Here is a 21,655-nt window from a genome sequence, read left to right as displayed (position 1 = left end):
TTTTTTTTTTTTAGAATTTTTCTCTCCGTAAGAACCATCCTCGTACTTCAAGGAATATTTAAAAAAAAGAATTAGCGAAATCGGTCCAACCGTTCTCGAGTTTTGCGCTTAGCAACACATTCAGCGACTCATTTTTATATTATAGATAAAATAAATATATTTGGATTATTTCTTAACTATTAACATATAATGACTAGCGTAAAATTTATTTTTTCAAGTCAATCTATTTTTTCTGCTTCTGATTATTGTCATCGTCGTAACCAGGATAAAATTTTCCTCAATGTAGTTGATAAAGTAATTCAGAATATTTTGCATTAAGTGTCCTTTCCCTAGGAATCTAGTTCTTATATAATTGAATATTTACAATTATATTGATATAATATTATGCCATATATTATAAAGAAACTTGAAATAGAACAAATTTATCCTTTCCGTTATTATTTTCGTAACTATTCTTAAAATTACTTCAAATAGTTTTTTAATTTTTAAAAAGTCACGAATATCTAGTGATATTTTATCGTTAATTATTTCAAAATACAACTAGGGAAATGAATAAAAATAATTTATTGTAGCTATGTACCATGAAGCAAGAAGCTTATGTAAGTACATTTAATTGATCTCAAATATTTTTTTTATTATATTTTAAACTAAAACTAGTGATTTGTACACGCAACAAGATCTCACTTTTCCGGTTATGTAAATTTTTCTGATTATTAAAAATATATGCAAAAAATACCGGTCGATGTGTCTGTTTGAAACAGTAAATTTTGAACTTTATATGTGTGTTTATCTGATCACAAAACAAACATCAGATAGACACGATGTTTGTTTTATCATCGAGCAAACTCTACCTAATAAAATCGATTGTAAGAAGCAGTTGCAATAAGGTAAGCCCAATGTTCAATGTGGTGCATATTTTATCTCAGTGCGCTGTTTGGGAATTAGATTTCATATTATATAAACATATTGGACCGTAATGAAATAGCTTTGTAGTCAGCCAGCTTCCGTTGTGTTAATTATAAACATAGTGACTAAATTACAATTGTTACGTAATAACTTTTATTTTCTCCAAATTAGTTTCTTTTTGTAGTAAAACTTCTTTACGCACGCTTGACTTGCGGAGTAAGCTGGTGAATGCGTGACGAGAGCGTTACAAAAAGTGTGATCGGGTGAGGCGAATGGAAATCGAGAGGGAGATACACAAATTGTGAAGATAGAAAAAGAGAGAGTTACGTTTCGTATATTACTGTAGGAGCTAAAGAAATTTTACTTCAGTCGTTTGGTCTAATGCATACTTATTTTTTATTATCAGGCATGAGATGAATTTAAAAGACAGGAGCAGTGCTATCCCTGATCTAAGCCCACAACATATTATATGCACCGACCTATATTAATATTGTCTATAATTTGCTTATCTATTTCTTCTATAAATATATTAATTATTTAGGTCTCAGTGTTCCTTTGCTGTATCCAAGTCTTGTTCTTAGGTACATATCAGAAATAATGCTATCAGAGCCACTCAAACATGTTAACATCTATCAATATAATGATCTGACACAGTAAGTTTCGTGGTTATATCAGTTTCTTTTTAAACGCAAATAATGAAAAATGAAGATACACATTTCATCCTTACGAGCCGTCGAATACACACGTTTAAAATGTTATTGTGAGTTTAATGGTTTTGGTCTGCACGTCACGCTAGATCCATTCGAGTAAATGTTCGAGTAATAAAGTCAAACAGATTAGAAACTGTTAGATAAACAGATTGTGAACTCTGTTCAGAAACAAACATAATATTGTACACTTTGTTTTAATGCAGAATTGTTATCTTACATATACAATTTTCGTGTCACAGTGTTAGTTGCAAGACTCCTCCGATACGGCTGCACCGATGTTTATGAAATTTTGTGTGCATATCGGGTAGGTCTGAGAATCGGCCAACATCTATTTTTCATACCCCTAAGTTATAAGGGGGGAGGGAGATTAAGGGGGGTTAATAACATGTATGGTAAAACAGCGTTTGCGGGATCAGCTAGTATTTCTGTATTATAATTATCTTTACTAATATTAAAGAGAGTAAAATATTTGTAATGAATAAACTCAAAAACTAGTAGTTTTGAGAATGCTATGTTATTACTGAGTGACTTAATTTAACGGGGGAAAACGAGACAGCCAAAGTAGTGTAACTCACGCGAGTAAAGCCGCGGAAGCTAATATAACATAAATATTAAAACTTGACCATTATGTTTGTAGGTGAATTAGTCAGTTTGTTTATAACACGTTTGTGTAGATTATTCGTGATTCCTGTCCTTCGTGACTGGAATTTTAAACGGTATCAATGAACTATTATTACAAAGGTTTTGCTGTCTATGCATTCGCTCATCCGTTTATCACGGCCATTTTTTTTGTCTCAAAATAATTATGTGCAGTCTTAAAATTGTAGGATGAGTAATAATAACAACACAAAAAATAAAAATAAAGTTAAATATTAAGTTATAAAAGAGTATGACTTTTGTTTCCTCGAGACTCTTAATTTTTGTTTTTTTCTTTCTTTATATTACCGTGTCAAAGAATTCTCAATACGCTGTAGGTTATTCATAATTATATCCGAAATAAAATTTGATCTACAATGAGGGTATGGATAAACAATAAAACATGACACACGTACAACATTCCAAGTAATGATATTGAGCACATACAAATTTACTAAAGTTGTATACTGTTTCATTAAATAAAAGTTATTGTGAAGGTTTGTGACTCAAAGGGACTACTTAATAGCGAATTAGAATAATAATAATAATATACCTAATAATGCTTTTAGTCAAAATATACAATAATATAAATAATATATAATAATATAAATTATACACATTTAACTAAAAAATTTAACGTTCTAATAAGTCATTTAATTACCTATATGATACATTGGATATATTTGATTATACATGGTATGTGGTCTATGTAATTGTAAAGCTAAAATAAATAATAATATACCAAATAATACTGGCTAATTTAATTAGACTAAACAAATAAAGCCAATTAGTACAAAATACTAATGTGAATTATATATATTATATTATTATCTTATGATTCTAACTTTGAAATAAATCATTTGACTATATATATTTTAGATTATATATGGACAGTTGCATTTACTTTAATTAGGGTGTAAGTAAGTAAACAAAAATATGAAGTAGGTCTTTTATCGATAAATGTATTAAAATTAGGATAATTAATTTATAACTCACCATTGAGTTCCTTCATTTGACGTTCGCGGTCGAATTACGACTTTTTAATTATTTATTTTTTTATTTATCCGCACTACAGACCGTCTCTAGACAGAGGCACGATAATACTGCGTCTTATTGATAATACTCTGACTATAATATAGTCGATACCGTATGCTTTGACTAAGCCGATGATAAGCTGAAATATCGTGCTTGGAATCTCTGTGGTAATAATAGTCGTGTTTTGCGGTATAAGTAATTTTTCCTTGATAGCGCTTGTCCTTTGCCATATTGTAAATATGTTTATTTTTTGAATTTTGATTTTTATTTAAAGTTGCTTAGCTATAGCTATAGTTGAAACCAAAACTAGTTTGTTGTATTATAAAACAAAAAACAGAAATTCGTGTTATTTATTATAATTATAATTTTAAGTATTTTACATAATTAGCTCATTCATTATACTCAAATGCTGATTTCTGTATTTTTTTTAATAACGGTAGAATAACCTTATCAATTTTTAATTCCGTGCACAAAATTGCATAACTTTAGAATTAAAAGTAAATTCTAAATATTAATTTTATGTACAAACTTTAGTATATTTAGATTATTAAACTTATAGATTCATTAATTTATTGTTATAACTATAGAGGCCAATCGAAGCTCACTCTTCAAGTACTTTAGTTTCATAATAATTAAAAAATTAAATAAATATGCATAGTGATTTAATTCAATATCACTGAGCGGTAGACATCGCATTTAATTATCATAATGAGTCTTCTCAATTAAAAGTAAATTTATACTACTTAATAAACAAACCAACACTTTTTTCGTTTTAAAAGAATATAAAAAAATAATTAAAACGCTAATTATAAAGTCGTTTTTAATTTTTTGTTTTAATTTAATATAATTTCGCATTAATATAATACAAAGTAACATCATTTGGTTGGTTGATGGCTATATTCCCTACTATAACGATCACCTGATAAGGTGTACCCATAAAGACAGATGCCAACACCAGAAAGATACTAAAATTATTTATTTCGAGCGATAATCGAACTCACAACCACCAGTGTTCAGGTATACCACTATACCAGTATGGTGTCATGTGTCATTGTAATATGTTTCTTAATGAAAAAAAAATCAAAGTTAAATCAGTGGAATAGAAAATTTAAAATAAAGACAAATATTTCGTGTTTTTCTATGATTTCTAGAAGGCCTTAAAACCTATCTATATCAATAGTAGCACTTACAAATAATAGTATTCTATGACTTCGAAAAATTTCGCAGACAGAGGTGTATGAAAATTTGCACAGTTATAGTTTACCTATATAAAGGAGTGAAGAATGTTAATATTTGGAAGTGAAACTTCTTTACGCGTATGAGGGAATAGTAGTAATATTAGCGCCATGAAGAAGTGCAACGTTTTTGTTGAACAACAGAGCCGCCTAGCGTGTACTATAGAAACTACAAAGTTTGTTACATTAATATTGATAGTATTACATTGCAAACTAACACGATGGCGCTAGAACGGAAATCTAAAGCTTTAAATTTATATAAATATAAACGAGACTTAAAAATTCCTTATGCCAAAGAAGTTTCACTTCTGACATGTGTACTTTTTATGTACGCACTTTTTTAAAAACTATGCAAAATACATTATTTCAATAAAAAAATTATAGTTTAAAAAAACTAAAAAACCACGCTTTTATAACTAATCGAACTAAAAAGCAGAAAATAATTTTTTATTACAAAGAGTTTATATTACAAGAGTAGAAGACCGAATAATCAATCATAATCAATAACTTCAAAATAAAATTATAATAAAATTTAAGTTATTAAGAGAATAATTCAATTCAGAGTAAAAAACGTGGGGTGCATTTTACTATATTTTCATAATTTTTTAGTATGTTTTTATAACACTCCGCACATAGATAGTTTGCAAGTAGAATAATTGTTATATTTAATATCGTATAGCATTTCAATACTATCACATGTCCTCAAATAATTTATTCAATTAATTATTTGCGGACATGTGATAGTATTGAAATGCCTTACGAACTATTTCTTAATCTAGTCATTTTGACTAAAGCTTCACTGTTGCATTGGGGTTTTCCTGTTAACTTAGAGCAATCAAGTTTTTCATCCGAATAGAATATTGTTGCATTGTCATTGGTTCTTAATACGTGGGCAAAGTTTCAAATTAATCAAACTTCTGTAAATTGGTGAAAATTATGCTCAAAGATTCCATTACATACATACAACCCTGGCTAATAAAAGCGTGGTATAAAAAACATTACACACACTACCATGTATTTGACACACACGCGTCAATCATATTGAGAATAGATTATAGATTAACATTGTTTGTCTTTACTGAATGTGGAACATAATAACTAATAACTAGTATAATATGTTCAATTTATAATTGAAATGAATTATGGTCCAATTTCGCCCACTGGGCGACTATAATTTTAAAAACGTAGTATAGGTTTGCATAGGAAGACGTTTTTCAAATTTAATCTTTATTAAGTTACTTTTTCTAGACTAAATCAGTTAGATTTCCCCTCAATCATCATTTTTTATTTGGATATATCTGGAACTTTCAGCAGGGGTAAAAAGTTGTAAAAGCTTTATTGAATTTATCGTGTAGATATATGAGTTTGTCACAAAAAAAAAATATATAAATTAAATATACAAATATATACGTATAGATAATACGTGTTTGATCAAATGTATGAAACCTCTTTCTTACATATATTTTCCTTTGCTTAGTATTTCGTCGAAAGAATGTTCGTTGCGTGGGATGTAGTATCACCGATACTGCTTACCACTGCATTGGAGGATTTCTTTAAGCCCTTGGATTCGGGGGACTAGGCATCTACGTCAACGGCGAATACATCTCTCACATTCGTTTCACCGACAGTATATTCATCTTTGCGGAGACGTTGAAAGAGCTAGGCAAAATACTGGGCGCCCTAAACGAGTCCTCCCGACGAGTCGGTCTTCGTATGATTCACATAACGAAAGTTATAATTTACAACCTCTGTACCCTTCTCGCAGGGCACGGCTAGTTTTAAATAAAAAAGATATTTCTAAAGTTTTCTAATCTTTTGTGGATAATTTCAGAAAATGAAATGAATAAAATATTAAATCTTCATGCGTTTGGCAGTTCATAACATAATATCTAGCAAATTAACATAGTTTAGTTACATTGGATTCCTGTTGCAAAATTATCCTTATATATATATGATATAAAAATCCAAAATATGGATTATTGAACGAAAGGTTCCTTTAAACTTCGAGAATGTTACGGTAAAAGGCAGACACGAGGACAAGGAGGTTGTAGTTTATAGTTTGACAATATGAAAAGTATTACATGTCATTTTTTATGTTTACGGTCCATATTTTTGTTGTATTTATAAATGCTAGTTGACTTAAAAAGTTGTTACTTTTTAGTAATACCTGTATCGAAGTGAATAATTTTAATCTTGCGTGCCAAATTTAATCTTTTTGTTTTATTTCTTGTACTCATTTTTTATTATTTTGAATAATATGTTAAATCAAGTATTTTTTGTGTTTATAAAATATACATAGTATTAAAAATGTTAAGTAACTGCAAAATGATTTAAAAGGTCTCGTTAAAAGATTAAAAAAACCTTGAAGTTTTCTATCTATCTATCAAATCTCTACTATATCACTATCAAAAAACATTTTGACTAGTCCGTTGGCAGTTTGAAGTGGTCCTGCTTGCTGCTCCGCGGGTTATGGGTTCGATTTCCTCCCAAGTTTGGGTGTGATATACAAATGTGAAACCCCTCTCTTCCCAGACTAAAGTTACCTTTCCCCCACCCTTATTTGGGTTACCTCGTTCTCGCGGGATATATCTCAGGAACCACCAGGGTTAGACTATCCGTACTCGGTCTCCTTCGAACTGGAAGGATGAGACGACCAGTTTGACCACCACAGTTTCTCCAAAGAACTAATTTCTACATCCGGCATTGCACCGGATGCCACTTTACAATACTCAAGATCATGCAACAACGAGCGGGTTTCAGTGGGAAAAATAAAAAATATCATGTAATATATGTATACAATGTAAACACAAATTTATATATTTATATGTGTATTATTTATACGTGTATTATTTATACGTGTATTATTTATAAGTATATTTATCATAAAAAGCTATAACAGAAGGCTATTATAATCTATAACATAAGCATTAACTTGCTTACCATAGAAACTGACGACCGCGTATGTATGTCGATTGACATATATGATATAGTATTTAGTACCTGGGTGACCGAGCTTAGCTCGGTATTTTTAGTAGATCGTGTTTTTTGAAAATCATATTTAAATACGAATTACATATTGATAAAATATGAAAAATATTTTTCAATTTTACCGACATTATAATAAAAAATATGAACTGTTTATTTAAATAAAAAATCATGAGTGCAATTAGAAAAAAAAGGATAAATTAAAAAATAAGGAGACATGGGATTTGAATCGTTGTCTTCTCGGTCGATCCCGACCAGCCGAAATCTCACCTGAGTTATGACAACTATTACTTCTTGCATAAATATAATCAAACACTTTTACGTAGTAAAAAAAGGAAAAAAAAACAGCAGTACAGAAATAAAAATAAAAAAAAGAAAAAGTTGTTACAATGCCAGCATGCAAAGGCGATCTTTTGCTTTAAGCAATCTCTTCCAGACAACCCCAGGTAAAAGGAGATTATTAGTAACAAAGTGCGGGATTGTGCAAAAGTAGATAAATATACATAGACTTATAAATACATAAAAGCATATAATATATAAAACACGTATAGAAGAATAAGATATAACACATAATAACATATAAAATCATAAGAATAAATAAATTTACGTAAACCATAAGTAAGAACATAGGTACACATATTAAATACTTACAACATACACAAAATACATACATATACACACACATACATACATGCATACATACATACATATACAACGTAAAGTACACAAATGCATATCACAAAATAATATTAAAAAAAACATTTAAAGCGATAGATAATGTTTGTATAAGCGATTCTTAAAAATTAATAACGAATCAGAATGACGAACATAAATGGTAGGCTATTCCATAGTTTCGCAGCCTTAATCGTAAAAGAGTTGTACACTTGCGATTGCGAAACAAACATTTTCAGCCGATTGTCTCTACGTGATCGAAGGTTTAGGTGAAGGTCAGAATTTGAGCCAAGAAATACAAAACGTTCTTTTAAAAAAGAAGGAGATAAGGGATTATAAAGAATGGAGTAAAGAAGGGAGAGCATGTGGAGATTGCGGCGCAGTCTGATAGGTAGCCACTTGAGTCTAGCTCGGTATTCGGATATGTGATCAACTAACGCAATCCATATATGAAACGTATGCAGAGGTTTTAAAGTCATTCAAGTTTGTTCAGCAATTCCTCTGAATGATCAGGATAAAAAGAGTCTGCATAATCTAAAAGCGGTAGAAGAAGTTAATCTGCTAATGATAATTTGGTCTTGACAGGAAGTACACGCTTCCACCGTCGCAAACTTAAGCCAATAGTCGAAAAAAAATTTCTGCTCATGTCATTTACCTGTGGAACCTATGACATAGTACTGTAAATAATAATACCAAGATTGAGGTTCCCACCACTAAGCCAGTATTATTAATTTTAATTAAAGGCAACCTATTAATATTAACTTTCGCAATCTGTTTTGAGCCACCTAACAAAGCTACCTATACGCTACCGTCTACCGTCACGTGGGCGTAAGGTGAAAAATTTATTCACTGTTTATTACTTTTCTGTTATACAATAGTTCTATTAAAGAAAAAATAAAAAGAAGAAGAATAATTGATATACATATAATACAAATAAAAATAAAGAGAATATATATATATAAATGAGACAGGAAAGTCGTCATCTACAACATCGGCAGCCGGTAGTAACGAAACGGCCAAGCCACATATTTTGACTAAGGTGTAGGGTTTGTGAAGTTAGGGCTTGTAGAGTTAGGGCGTGTAGAGTTAGAAGCTTGGCTCTACATGAGATCTGATAACTTTTTGACAGTGCGAGCCATATGATCTCGTCTTGGCAACATTTTACATGAAAATGTTTTTGGTGGGATTTCACTTCTTTTTGTAAGTTGCATAAGACAATATTATAGTTGCATTTTACCTCCGACACATTTTATACCATAAATATTATCCAATCTTCACCATATTCGGTTTAAGCACGCTGTTTTTGATTTTATGTTGAACTGATATGCAAACGGTGATCTCCGCCAAAACTTAAATACCAAAATTACAAAATGTAAATTTTCGACATAAACTAATAACCGATTTTTATTTTTTATGTATTTTATTATTATTATTAATAACAAGGAGTCCCTATATCAATTTTCAGACCTCTAGCATCAAAATTTGCGGAAGTCTCATACAAACTTCCATCCCCTAGTTTAAGGGGTTGGGGTGTAAAAGTTCCAAGTTTTAGAATTTTTTTGTTGTTTGTGTACTAATACTAGCTTACATACCAAATTTCAGCTTTCTGGGACTTCAGGAAGTACTCTATGAATTTTGATGATCATCAGTGAGTGACGAAATCGGGGTTTTTTAGATATCAATAAAATCTAAAGTATAAGAGCTATGCAATTGAAACTTTATATGTTTAATAAGTCCGCTATTGACATCATATCCCCAGAATTTTGTTTATCTGGTATAATACAAACCCAAGTTATGAGGGTTCAAAAAAACGACGAAGCGCTTCGAGAAAAGATAGGTAGTGCTTTTCGTTTTTTTTTTTTTTTTTTTTGGCTCGTCTTGGCGGGGGCACTACCGTGCCCCCAGATAAATCAAACCAAATAATAATAATAATAATAATTCAAACTATGAAGTGAAATAAAAAAACATATGGTTTTATTTATTTTTGTCGACAGAATAAAATTATGTAAATAATTTAAAAAAAAGTTTACTAGTAATATTTTAGTTTTACAAACGTCATATTTATACAGTCGTGTGACTGATATTACGTCATTTCCGTTATATATTTTTCTTACAGTTTTAGTATCACATTTTTTTCAGTTCGCACACCCAGCCAAATGTCAAGCCTGCCATAAGAAACTTCGTTCCAAAAATCAAATTTTATAAACATTATCGTAATATAATTAAAAGATAATTTTAATCATTAATTCCTTTTATGAGTAATTTCTTTTAAGCCAGTGCGTGAACTATGATGAACCCAGTGACCATGACCAAAATGTAAACACATTTATATGAAAACCATAGATATATATAATAAGAGTTACACTAATCTTACATCCACGTATGGTATGTCCAGTAAATAAATGAGATCAACATAACTTAGCTAAGCCATAAGTAAAAAAAATCTTCCAACTTGTTTTTTGTTATATCATATTTAGCAATCGATATTTGTTATTGTGATAATGCTGTGTAATGTAATATGTAGATATTTTTTTACCTGTTATTATTCAACATTGAAATGTACGTTTCGTTTTCGTGCAGAACTTATAAATTATGTGTAAAATCTGCATGTCTATTGTTTTCTAAATGTTTATTTTAGGGATTGAAGGCTAAAATGACAGAAACGTCATGCCTTTATTGAAAAAAAAAGTAGATATACTCTAGAATTCCTATAAGTTAGTGGGAGGAAGAAAAATGTGTAAATTAATTATATACAAACTAGCTGACCCAGCGAACATCATACAATGTTTATCTTACAGCCCTTTTCCTGGTAATAACGAACATTAAAAAAAATAGAATAAAAAATCATCCAATTTGGGGTAGTTGCTCGGAAGTTACCACATCATACATACATTTCGGAGATTTATTTTGATTTATATAGACACTAGCCGACCCGTGCCCACTTCGTTAGGCGTTAATTATTATTATATTAACCAAATAACATACTTTAAAGAACAAATTTTATAGCACTTAAATAAATAATATGTTGCTCCCGTGTATTATTTTAAATTACAGAACCAAAAAACATACTTTAAAGAACAAATTTTATTGCACTTAAATAAATAATATCTTGCTCCAACGCCATCTATCAAAAATCGAGAAAACGTGGTTGATAGACTAAATTAAGACTAATTAATAACGTCGAAAGACTAATAAAATGGTGGTAGTTTATTTACCATTTTGATATTCTACTTTAATTGTTCAATTACAATAAAATATAGAATAAGACTAATTAATAACGTCGAAAGACTAATAAAATGGTGGTAGTTTATTTACCATTTTGATATTCACTTTAATTGTTCAATTACAATAAAATATAGCCTATGTAAGTCCTGAATAGTGTAGCTTTCTGTTAGTGAAAGAATTTTCATGATCGGATCAGTATTTGCGAAGATTACCCCCTACATACAAACAAAGTTATAAACTTTACCTCTTTATAATATAAGTATAGATGAAGGCTAAAGATAATAAAATATGCAGACAGAAAAGTTAAAAAATTTCAAATATAACAAAACTGAAAATGAAAGGAGACATAAAAATTCATTTTTTTTTTAATTTAACGAGGTCACACATTCAGTTTATAAAAGTAGTTAAAATTAAGATTTAAGTTTTTTAAATTCTGGTATTTACATTTTAATCTGGTTTACATACTTTTATGATTTCAATAAGAGGGGTGGTAATGACGAGCAAACTCGGGATAGAGCTATTTAATAATAAATACGTATGTATATAAAGCTAAAAATTATAACAGGTTGGTAGCGTTCCCATCGGGTTTCAATAATTGTTTAAAATAATATTTAAAACAATTAGTTTATAGAGTATTTAACTGTGCGGACCATTTTAAGTAGTTCGGATTAGTCGATAATAAGAAAATTCTATCCCGTAATGTTGTTACGAATCGATTACGTGGGCTATAATCTATAATCTATCATGGGATATAATATATCTATAAACAACTCATAATATATAATTGTGTTTGCTTGCAAACGAAAAAAACCGACTTCAATTACGTCGACAAGTAATACAACGTAGGTAGACGAAAAAATAGTCAAGTAAATACGCATTAATAAAGATTACTCCAAAAGTTGTAATCAGATCTCGATGCAATTTAAATGTGACTACATGATAAACATCGACTTTTGATTAAGTTAAAAACCATCAAAATCGGTACAACCAGTAAAAAGTTATGCGATTTTTCGAGGGTTTCCCTCGATCACTCTGGGATCACATCATCAAATCCTGGTTTCCTTATCATGGTACCACACTTAGAATATCGAGGATGAAAGGTTGTATGGAATTTCGTAAACTTTAGATATTAACTAGTTTCTGCCCGCAATTTCGTCCACGTCGAATAAGAACAATTCTGTCATACATGATTTTTGCGAAACTGCAGCGCACGCAGCGAAAGCAGGAGGAGCTCAAAAGGAAAAAAAAAAGGATTTTGATGCCGAGCGTGATGATATATAGCCTATATATCATCACGCTAAGACCAATCCTTGAGGAGGAGATATGTATATGATTATTATTTTTGGATATGTATTTTTTTTATTTAATAAAATCTCATTCTATATTGAATATAATTTTTTACATAGTCATTTTCTAATGAAATATTAAACACCATTCCCACTGTGAGTTAGCTTGTAATTGCATGCTGATATTATTTTACATGGATATTTTTTCAGAAATATTTTTAGATATTGTGTTGCTTTTTTTTATACAAAAAGTGCGTGCGTACAAAATACACATGTCAGAAGTGAAACTTCCTTGGCAAACAAATTTTTATGTCTGACAAAAATGTTGCCGTTTCATCAAAACGTTGCCGTTTCATTCGTAAAATTTTACCCTCATGCGACTTAAGAAGTTTCACTTCAAAAAGTAAACCTACTGTAATATTTATCCATTAACGCAGCTATAATTATCATAACTACGATTTTGGTAGAATTTATAAAAAAGTTTTCTTAAAGTTAATACTCATATTCGTTTCAGAAAATAATTCCTCTATCAACTCTTACATTTTAAAAATATGTGCTGTCAACGGGAAAAATCTATGTTTCCGAGAGTGTAACGGTGCACACGTTCCTCGAGTTAGATAATTAGGAGATCCAAACTAGAGAGAATCTTCGCCAGATAGGTGATCACGTCTAGTTCGGATCTTAGACTATTAAATGAGATTTTCACCTATACAAATAAATAAAATTGGAGTGTCTGTTTGTAATATTAAAATAAGCATGGGGTTCACTTCCATTGATGATTGACAATGTCTTTGAAAATGCGTCTTATTTTTGTATAAGCCGTTATTTTTGACTTCTTTGGAAATTACTACATTAGACCTTAGACCCGGTTAGGTAATGATTAAAAATAAATAAGGAAGTAAGTAGAGTCTTGTTTTGATGGAATTTGTACGCCTTAAAAGTTTATCAGTCATATTGGAAGGTACGATTTAGATCAAATTGAGCATCGTGATACAAGTTTGTTGGTAATTTTTACTGTCTAGAAATCGCGTGTTCAACGAAAAGTAAATACACGTGATATCTCACAAAAGACCCCACCTCCCGTTGTAATATTTCATGATTTTTTCCAAGGGGGAGGGGGGGGGGGTTGTATTACTCTATATGAAAATTTATTAGAAAATCTAGCTAGTTATTAGAACGAACTAGGTAATAACGAAAAACATACAGTAAAATAAAAATGAATTATATAATTTATTTAATGTAAAATTTCATACTGAAATATCGTGGGTCTATTGCGATAAGAATGAAATAAAACATTAATAGTGCAAATTTTACAAAATCCAAAAATGTTAACAGTGCTTGTTATAGAATATATTAAAACGAAATTGACGATCTATGTACCTACATATAACAGGTTTCAATTAAAACGTTTTTCAACTTTTATGTACAAACAAAACAGGTTTAGCAGTGACGTACACAGTACACGTTTGAAACTTACACAAGCCTTTAATGTTTGACGTTCAACTCAAACGTTACGCCAAACTGTTAGTGAACTTTAACTCAGGTGTCAGTTATAAACTGTAGTCGACAACACTTTTCTTAGATTATAGAAACTTTAGCCTTTGTAAAGTGTAAACTCTCCATATTATATCAGATTCTATTTTAAAGCTTTGACAGACTTTCACCGACCGCCACAGGTAGTTTGAACCGAACTTTGCACTAAACTTGAGTACGATTTGCAATATGAAGTTTAGCCCCGTTTAACGTTTCTGTATATATTACTACAACATATTGGCTGATTTACATACTTTATTTCGAATTAATATAGATGAAAAAGACAACAGTGCCTTAACAAATTGTTAGAACAATATGAGATACAAAAATCAAATATTCAAAGTTTACTCGTAATTAGTCACAATAAAGAAGCAATATTTATGTTAGCCACAAATCATATGAATTACCAGTTAATTTTTCACTTTTTTTATTTACCTAACAATGAAACAGTAAAGAAAAATAAACAGACTAATTGTTCAAAACACAAAGAACTTCAAACGATTAATATACATTTACAACTTAATACGAAAATCATTATTATAACTTATTTTTAAAGGAAACGGAAAATGTAATAAAACATGTTTGTGTCAAAATAAAAAAATGATAACGTTTATGATTCAGTATGATCATAATATAATACATAAATTTTTATGCACTAAACGACATTTTAAAACATTAACTATTTAGTGTCTTATCGTCTCTTCTCAGTAAGTAAGTCAGTCAGTCAGTCAGTGAAAATTTACACTCCAACAAGCCTTTTTAACAATAAATATTTTTTTTATTTGTATTTGTTTAATTTTACATTTAAATTCTGCGACTTACCGAGGTTTACGGAATACATTAAGTAAGTTGACATCGTCCTTCAAACTGCAAAAACGTTTGATATGCAAGTCAAGTAATTAATATTTTTATTTTTTTACATAAACTTAGTTATTAGAAGTAGTTTGAGTTATAAGTTAAAAAAAAGTAAGGGTTATATTTTCACGGTAACTAACATCAACGAAGCCGTTGCCGCGTGTACTGTAAATCATAATCGTAAAAGCATAGCAAAACACGTACATAATTAGTTATACGTTATTTTTTATTTCTCAAAGTAAGACAGACTCACTCAATTCGTCAAAAAAAAGTAGCATTCCTACTAGCGCTTAATAAGTGCCTCAAAACCGAGTCATCACGGTCACTTCTTCACATATGTAATGCGTATATAAATTTTACATTGCTATTCTATCATTATGTAAATTTATACCAAGTTGTAACGTAATAGCTGCGTGGCCTTGTATGAGGTAAAGGTCAAATAATTTTATGACTTTTTAAACTATTAGTCTATTAATACACCAGCTGTGCCTGCTGCTTCGCTCGCGTAGAAATTGATTATATTTACGAAGAGGTGCTAAAGTACCTAGTACCTCATTATTATATTATAATTTATTATCTCTTTGTATAAAACTTTATGGTTCGACTTTCGTTTGTTTAGTATGTAAGCTGAATACTAAAAATAGAATGCCAGCTTATAAATTTTGATATTACAGATGAACTTATAAAATATATATAAATAAAAATGAACGTTGCTAAGCGCATAACTCGAAAGTGGATCAACGAATTCCCCTTATTTATTTTTTGTATGTTCCTTAAGGCCAACGGAAGGTTTTGATACTAAAAAAAAATTACTATTAAATTTTAGCAGAACGAAGTCCGCGCAGCTAGTATCAGTAAAAATTCAATTAAGACTGGAATACTTATATACTTATTTTAATCTCTTAATCTATACAGACTTAACTGTGTCTAAGAGTTAAGGTTAAAATTTATAATTTCAAATCATTTTTAATTGTAAAAATAAAGTTTCATATAGAATAATACGCACTCATTTACAAAATGTTAATCACTACTGGAGGTGAACCTCAATGTCAAAAAGACTGAAATACGAGTATATATTTATAATTTTAACGCTTCTTACTCTAAAAATGACGCAATTTCAAACTACAGGTTACTTATTTAACTAACTGAATTGTTCACCTTTTGTTTTTTGGTATCGCAGGGGAACCCATTTACGGGTGATCTCCAGGACGCCCAGGTAGGCATTCCTAGACCGTATGTCGGCTTCAGCAGTTAGGGGTGCAATACCGCCTAAACCCCTGCGTGAGACTTCAGCCGCTTTAATTGGAGGGTCCCGGATCTGTAGGCAACAGGACCCCTCCAGCGACCGGCTGGCCTCGGCGAAAAGGCCAGACTTCTCTTTCATGGGGACTGTTCGGCTCACCTCTGAACAATCCTGACGACGCCGTGTCTAGCAGGATCCCTGTCCGACACGGGCACAAGGGCGTTATTTGAGGTGCATGAAGTAGCGCCTCGTACGCAACCCCGTTCGTCGCCTGCGTACAGAGACCTCGTCGGCGGCCTCCTCTCTCATCCGCTCGTCATTCTCCTTCTGGGACATTACTGTCTCTCAGAAGGAGACTATTGCCTTCCAGGACTCGTCGTCACCGAGCACCACGGTGTTGGCGTTCGGGAATTGAATTGTTAACCTCTATTAAACCCATTTAGGGTAAAATTTCCACAAACGTGGAAACAAGTAGTTACTCATTTTTGATCAGTAGATAAAAAAGAAAATCATTCACATCTTTAATATTGAATAATTTTGTATGCTCGCAAACGAACAAAAATCGATTTCAATTGCATCGTCAAGTAACACAACGTAGGTAGACGAAAAAATAGTCAAGTAAATACGCGTTATTAAAGTTTACTCAAAAAGTAGTTATCAGATTTCGATCAAATTTAAATGGGACACCAAGAAAAGCATCAGGTTTCGATTAAAACAAGAATCATTAAAATTATTTATAAAGGATAAACTGCTACACTGGTTGATAATACAGCTCACTATGTATTAGTAGATGTGGCCAAGTAACATTATTTGATCGATATTCACCGAAGTAGTTTTACTAGATATCTGATAGATGGCGTTACAACAAAGTATGCAACGTCTCATAAATACGCGTCATCAAAGATTACTCAAAAAGTACTTTTTATATTTAATAGATGGCGTCGAGATAAGTACTTGTCATATCTCAATTAAATTTAAATGGGAACACATGATACGCACCGCCTGTCGATTAAACAAAGTCATCAAAATCGGTCCCAGTCAAAAGTTATGAGGTATTATGTTATAATATATTTATGTGATTTTTTTTTAAATCGATTATCGAGAGAGATTGTGTATGAGGGTCTCTGTAATAATGATATACCTAAAATTTATTTATATCTGCCATAAGAAACATTTCCGTTTCTTAATAAGACAGCAGACAACGTTACGTAAGTTTAGCCTCTTCACTGATATTCTTATCAATTTTTAATTGCTGATAGCGGTCCGATAAATAGTCTCTAAAAACGTCCAATGCCCGGCCTCTGACACCTAAACCTTGACCTTAGAGAGAAGTATGGGAATGGAAACAGTATTGGCCTTAGTCCGTCTATTGCAGACGACTCAGACAGTGTCAGACAGACACTGTGTCGCCTAGGTCACTCTTCAGGAAAACGCAAAGTTACCTAAGCTCTGCGCCACCCTCTTGACTTCACTGGCTAGGCTCACAGAAACGACGAGTCGATACGTGTGGAGCCAGTTCAGCTGCAGGAGTCTTTCGCATTTTAGAGCTATGCCACGAATGCTTGACAGAGACCCCATTCCGGGTTTCAAATGAAGTTTTCCTTTTCCAGGGCCCTGATGATTTTGGGCCAGATTTATCCTTCGGTCGCCTTTTACGACCCCCACGGGAAAAAAGGGGGTGGTGCTATTCTATTCGGCCGACACCACACGGCATTGAAGGAAACAGAATTAAAGGCCTTGGAAAGATCCAAAAAATAAAATAAATAAAGTTTCACTTGTTGGTTTAAAGTTTTTACAATAGTCAGTTAGATCAACAAGAGCGTCTTCAGTTGACGTTCTTCTTCTAGAACCATACTGGTTTGCATCCGATAGTCACTTACTTTTCAAATAATGGATCAACCTATTCTTTAAAATCTTCTTAATTTGATATATTATGTAGATGTCATTTATGTATATGTTATTACTAGCTGACCCCGAAAACGTTGTTTCACTATATATGTTATTAACCTCTTCAATCCGCTCCCCCCCACTATAACTTAGGGGTATGAAAAATAGATGTTGGCCGATTCTCAGACCTACCCGATGTGCACACAAAATTTCATAAAAATCGGTCCAACCATTTCGGAGGAGTATTTTAACTAACATTGTGACACGAGAATTTTATATACAAGATAAGATAAAAAAGTGCTTTACGAAATTTAATTTAAATTCTTAGAATTGTTAAGAATAAATGAGGAGTTATTATTTCCATGTAAAGTACATTGAAGTAAAAAAATTATTCGTTTTGAATTTCGCTGGTTCATTCGTTCATTTTCAGTGAAATCTCGTCATTTGCAAAAAAGGTATCAGTGCAATGTTTATTCACAATCCCTAGGGGGCTATGTGGTTTTTCTAGGATAAAATGTACTCTATGTCCTTTTCGGTTATTTTATGTTCATAACTGGGCGTCCATAAATTACGTGATGTGTTTTTTTGCAATTTTCTGTCCCTCTCTCCGCCCCTGGTGAGATGTCGCGAAATTTTATTTAACCCCTCTCCCCCAACCCCCAATCTCACGTGAGATTTTTTAAAATGTGGGTTTCTTATGTAAACGTGTTGGAGTGTTATTGTAAAGAGAAAAAAAAATGCTTCGTGCTTTTATTTACGACTAGTGAAGACTATTCAAACACAATCAACAAATCAGACAGTAGATGTATAACGTCGAAGTATGAATGAAATAATTTTCTTTCGAACGAATTTGTGAATGATCTTAATCGTATTACGATTACGCTTAAGATTAAATCTTAAGCATGTACAATCTGAATTAAATGGACCAAAATAGAATAATTTTCTTTTTAACCGACTTCCAAAAAAGGAGGAGGTTCTCAATTCGACTGTATTTTTTTTATGTATGTTACATCAGAACTTTTGACCGGGTGGACCGATTTCGACAATTTTTTTTAAATCGAAAGGTGGTGTGTGCCAATTGGTCCCATTTAAATTTATTTGAGATCTAACAACTAGTTTTCGAGTTTTTTTCGTCGACCTACGTTGTATTATACCGCATAACTTTCTACTGGATGTACCGATTTTGATATTTCTTTTTTTGTTGGAAAGGAAATATCCCTAGTTTGGTACCATGATAAGGAAACCAGGATCTGATGATGGGATCCTAGAGAAATCGAGGGAAGCTCTCGAAAATCCGCAATAACCGTTTACTGGGTGTACCGATTTTGATAATTTTTAATTTAATCGAAAGCGGATGTTTATCATGTGGTCACATTTAAATTTTATTGAGATCTGATAACTACTATACTATTTATTTATATATTATATATAATGTAATGGGTATGTATTTATTTGTGTATTTAATTCTTTATATGTTTTAATATATACTATCTATTTATATATATATATATATATATATATATATATATATATATGTATATGTATGTGTATATGATTGTATTATGAGATTGTAGGATCTACTTTGTTCTTAATTTTCTGTTTTGCCTTTTGATAACCCTACTCTTTTTATTTTAAAATCTCCTCTACCCCAAGGTTGTCTGGAAGAAATTGCTTACCTAGCGATAAGACCGCCTTTGTGCATAATATTGTTTTAAAAATTTTATTTTTAAAAGATGTATGTTATGTTAGCTTGTAATATGAACAATAAAGTATATTTCTTCTTCTTCTTCTTCTTCTTCTACTTTTTGAGTAATCTTTGATAACGCGTAGTTACTTGACTATTTTTTCGTCGATCTACGTTGTATTATTCGTCGATGTAATTGAAGTCGCTATTTTTTTTCGTTTGCAAGCAAACACAATTATGTTTCAATCCCCTCTCTCCAACGTAAGATTAGATGAGATTTGACTCGACCAGGGGGTCCCTTAAAAATCTCACGAATTTTATGAACGCCCCCTAAACTATAAAAAAATCAACATATATACGATGTATAATTTGTTTATTTTATATTCTTACTATAAAATTATATTTATAATTAAAATTTTAATTAATTTCTTATCAGGCAATCCAACAGCGTTCTGATATAACATTATGTAAGCCTAAACATGGCCAATAGAGGATTATATCAATACGAGTAACTTAAGCCAGTGTAAACTACTAAATATATATCGTTAAAACTACGCTCCCACTCGTTACTTGCGGCACACCGCAATCATTGAGTCGCGACATTGCTCTCGGTCTAGGTCATACTTTGTGCGGTTAACGCAAACAAATTTGAAAGTAGTTTAGTAATAGCTAACTGTTGAAACAATTACTTTTTAACACCTTAAATGCACATTTTGAGGAACTGATTTTTTTTTATAAAATAACTAAAAAGGTCAAATGTGTAATAATATTTATAATTTTTTTTCATGATACTATTTATGGTTACAAATGAAAATACTTAAGAAAATTGCACGGTGAATTTATAAAATACTAGACTAGCGTTACCAACAGTTTTGGTCGAGATAAATTACGAAATATTAGTTGTGACTTTAGAAGAAAAAATTACAAATTATAACACTTTCTACAATAAATATAATTCAGATTTGAATATTACTCTAATATGCAAACAAATATTATTTTGAATTGGTTATTTTTAACCCTGAAATCACGTTCAGACCATCTACGTCTCGTGACACGTTAGTCAAGGTCTCACGAGCCCCTGTTTCACATTGACTGTTTTAAAATTTTCCAATAATTTTTGATGACGTTTCGTTACTATCTTATGACATCAGTTTAACCGAGTAATAATAGAGTATGGATTTTTTGAAGTGAAACTTTTTTAGGCGCATGAGGGTAAATTTTTTACGGATGAAACGTAATAATAATAATATAAGCGTCATGAAGATGTGCAACGTTTTTGTCGAACAACAGCGTGTATACCATGTAACCCACCTAGCGTGTATTATAGAAACTACAAAGGTTGTTACATTAATATCGATAATATTACATTGCAAACTAACTAGATGGCGCTAGAACGGAAATCTAAAGCTAGATTTGTATAAATATAAACGAGACTTAAAAATTAGTTTGCCAAAGAAGTTTCACTTCTGACATGTGTACTTTGTACGCACGCACTTATTTATTATTTTATTAAGTAGACCTACATATTTTAGGATTAGAATATGTTAATCAATACTGAATATTTGGATGGTTGAATAAGCGCCGTAGCTAGATAGATTTTGTAAAGGTATAGAAGTATACATTCGATCTATTGGCACATAAAGACACAACAATGCACACACAAGCAAATACAAACGTACGCAATCATGCAGATAGACATAGATTTTTTTTTACAGATAATATAAATCATGATTTATTTTTACTTATAACATTCATAATTGATT

General features: G+C 31.1%; 1 protein-coding gene across 1 annotated transcript in view; it reads right to left on the bottom strand.

The window, feature by feature from the left end:
• The window catches only part of LOC123668519, a 60,238-nt gene that overhangs the window by 13,706 nt on the left and 24,877 nt on the right, over nucleotides 1-21,655 (bottom strand). The window lies entirely within an intron of this gene.

Source organism: Melitaea cinxia, chromosome Z (genome assembly GCF_905220565.1).
Source record: "Melitaea cinxia chromosome Z, ilMelCinx1.1, whole genome shotgun sequence".
Taxonomy (NCBI): domain Eukaryota; kingdom Metazoa; phylum Arthropoda; class Insecta; order Lepidoptera; family Nymphalidae; genus Melitaea; species Melitaea cinxia.
Note: the sequence above shows the minus strand (reverse complement) of the source record. Positions and strands in the feature narration are given on the sequence as shown.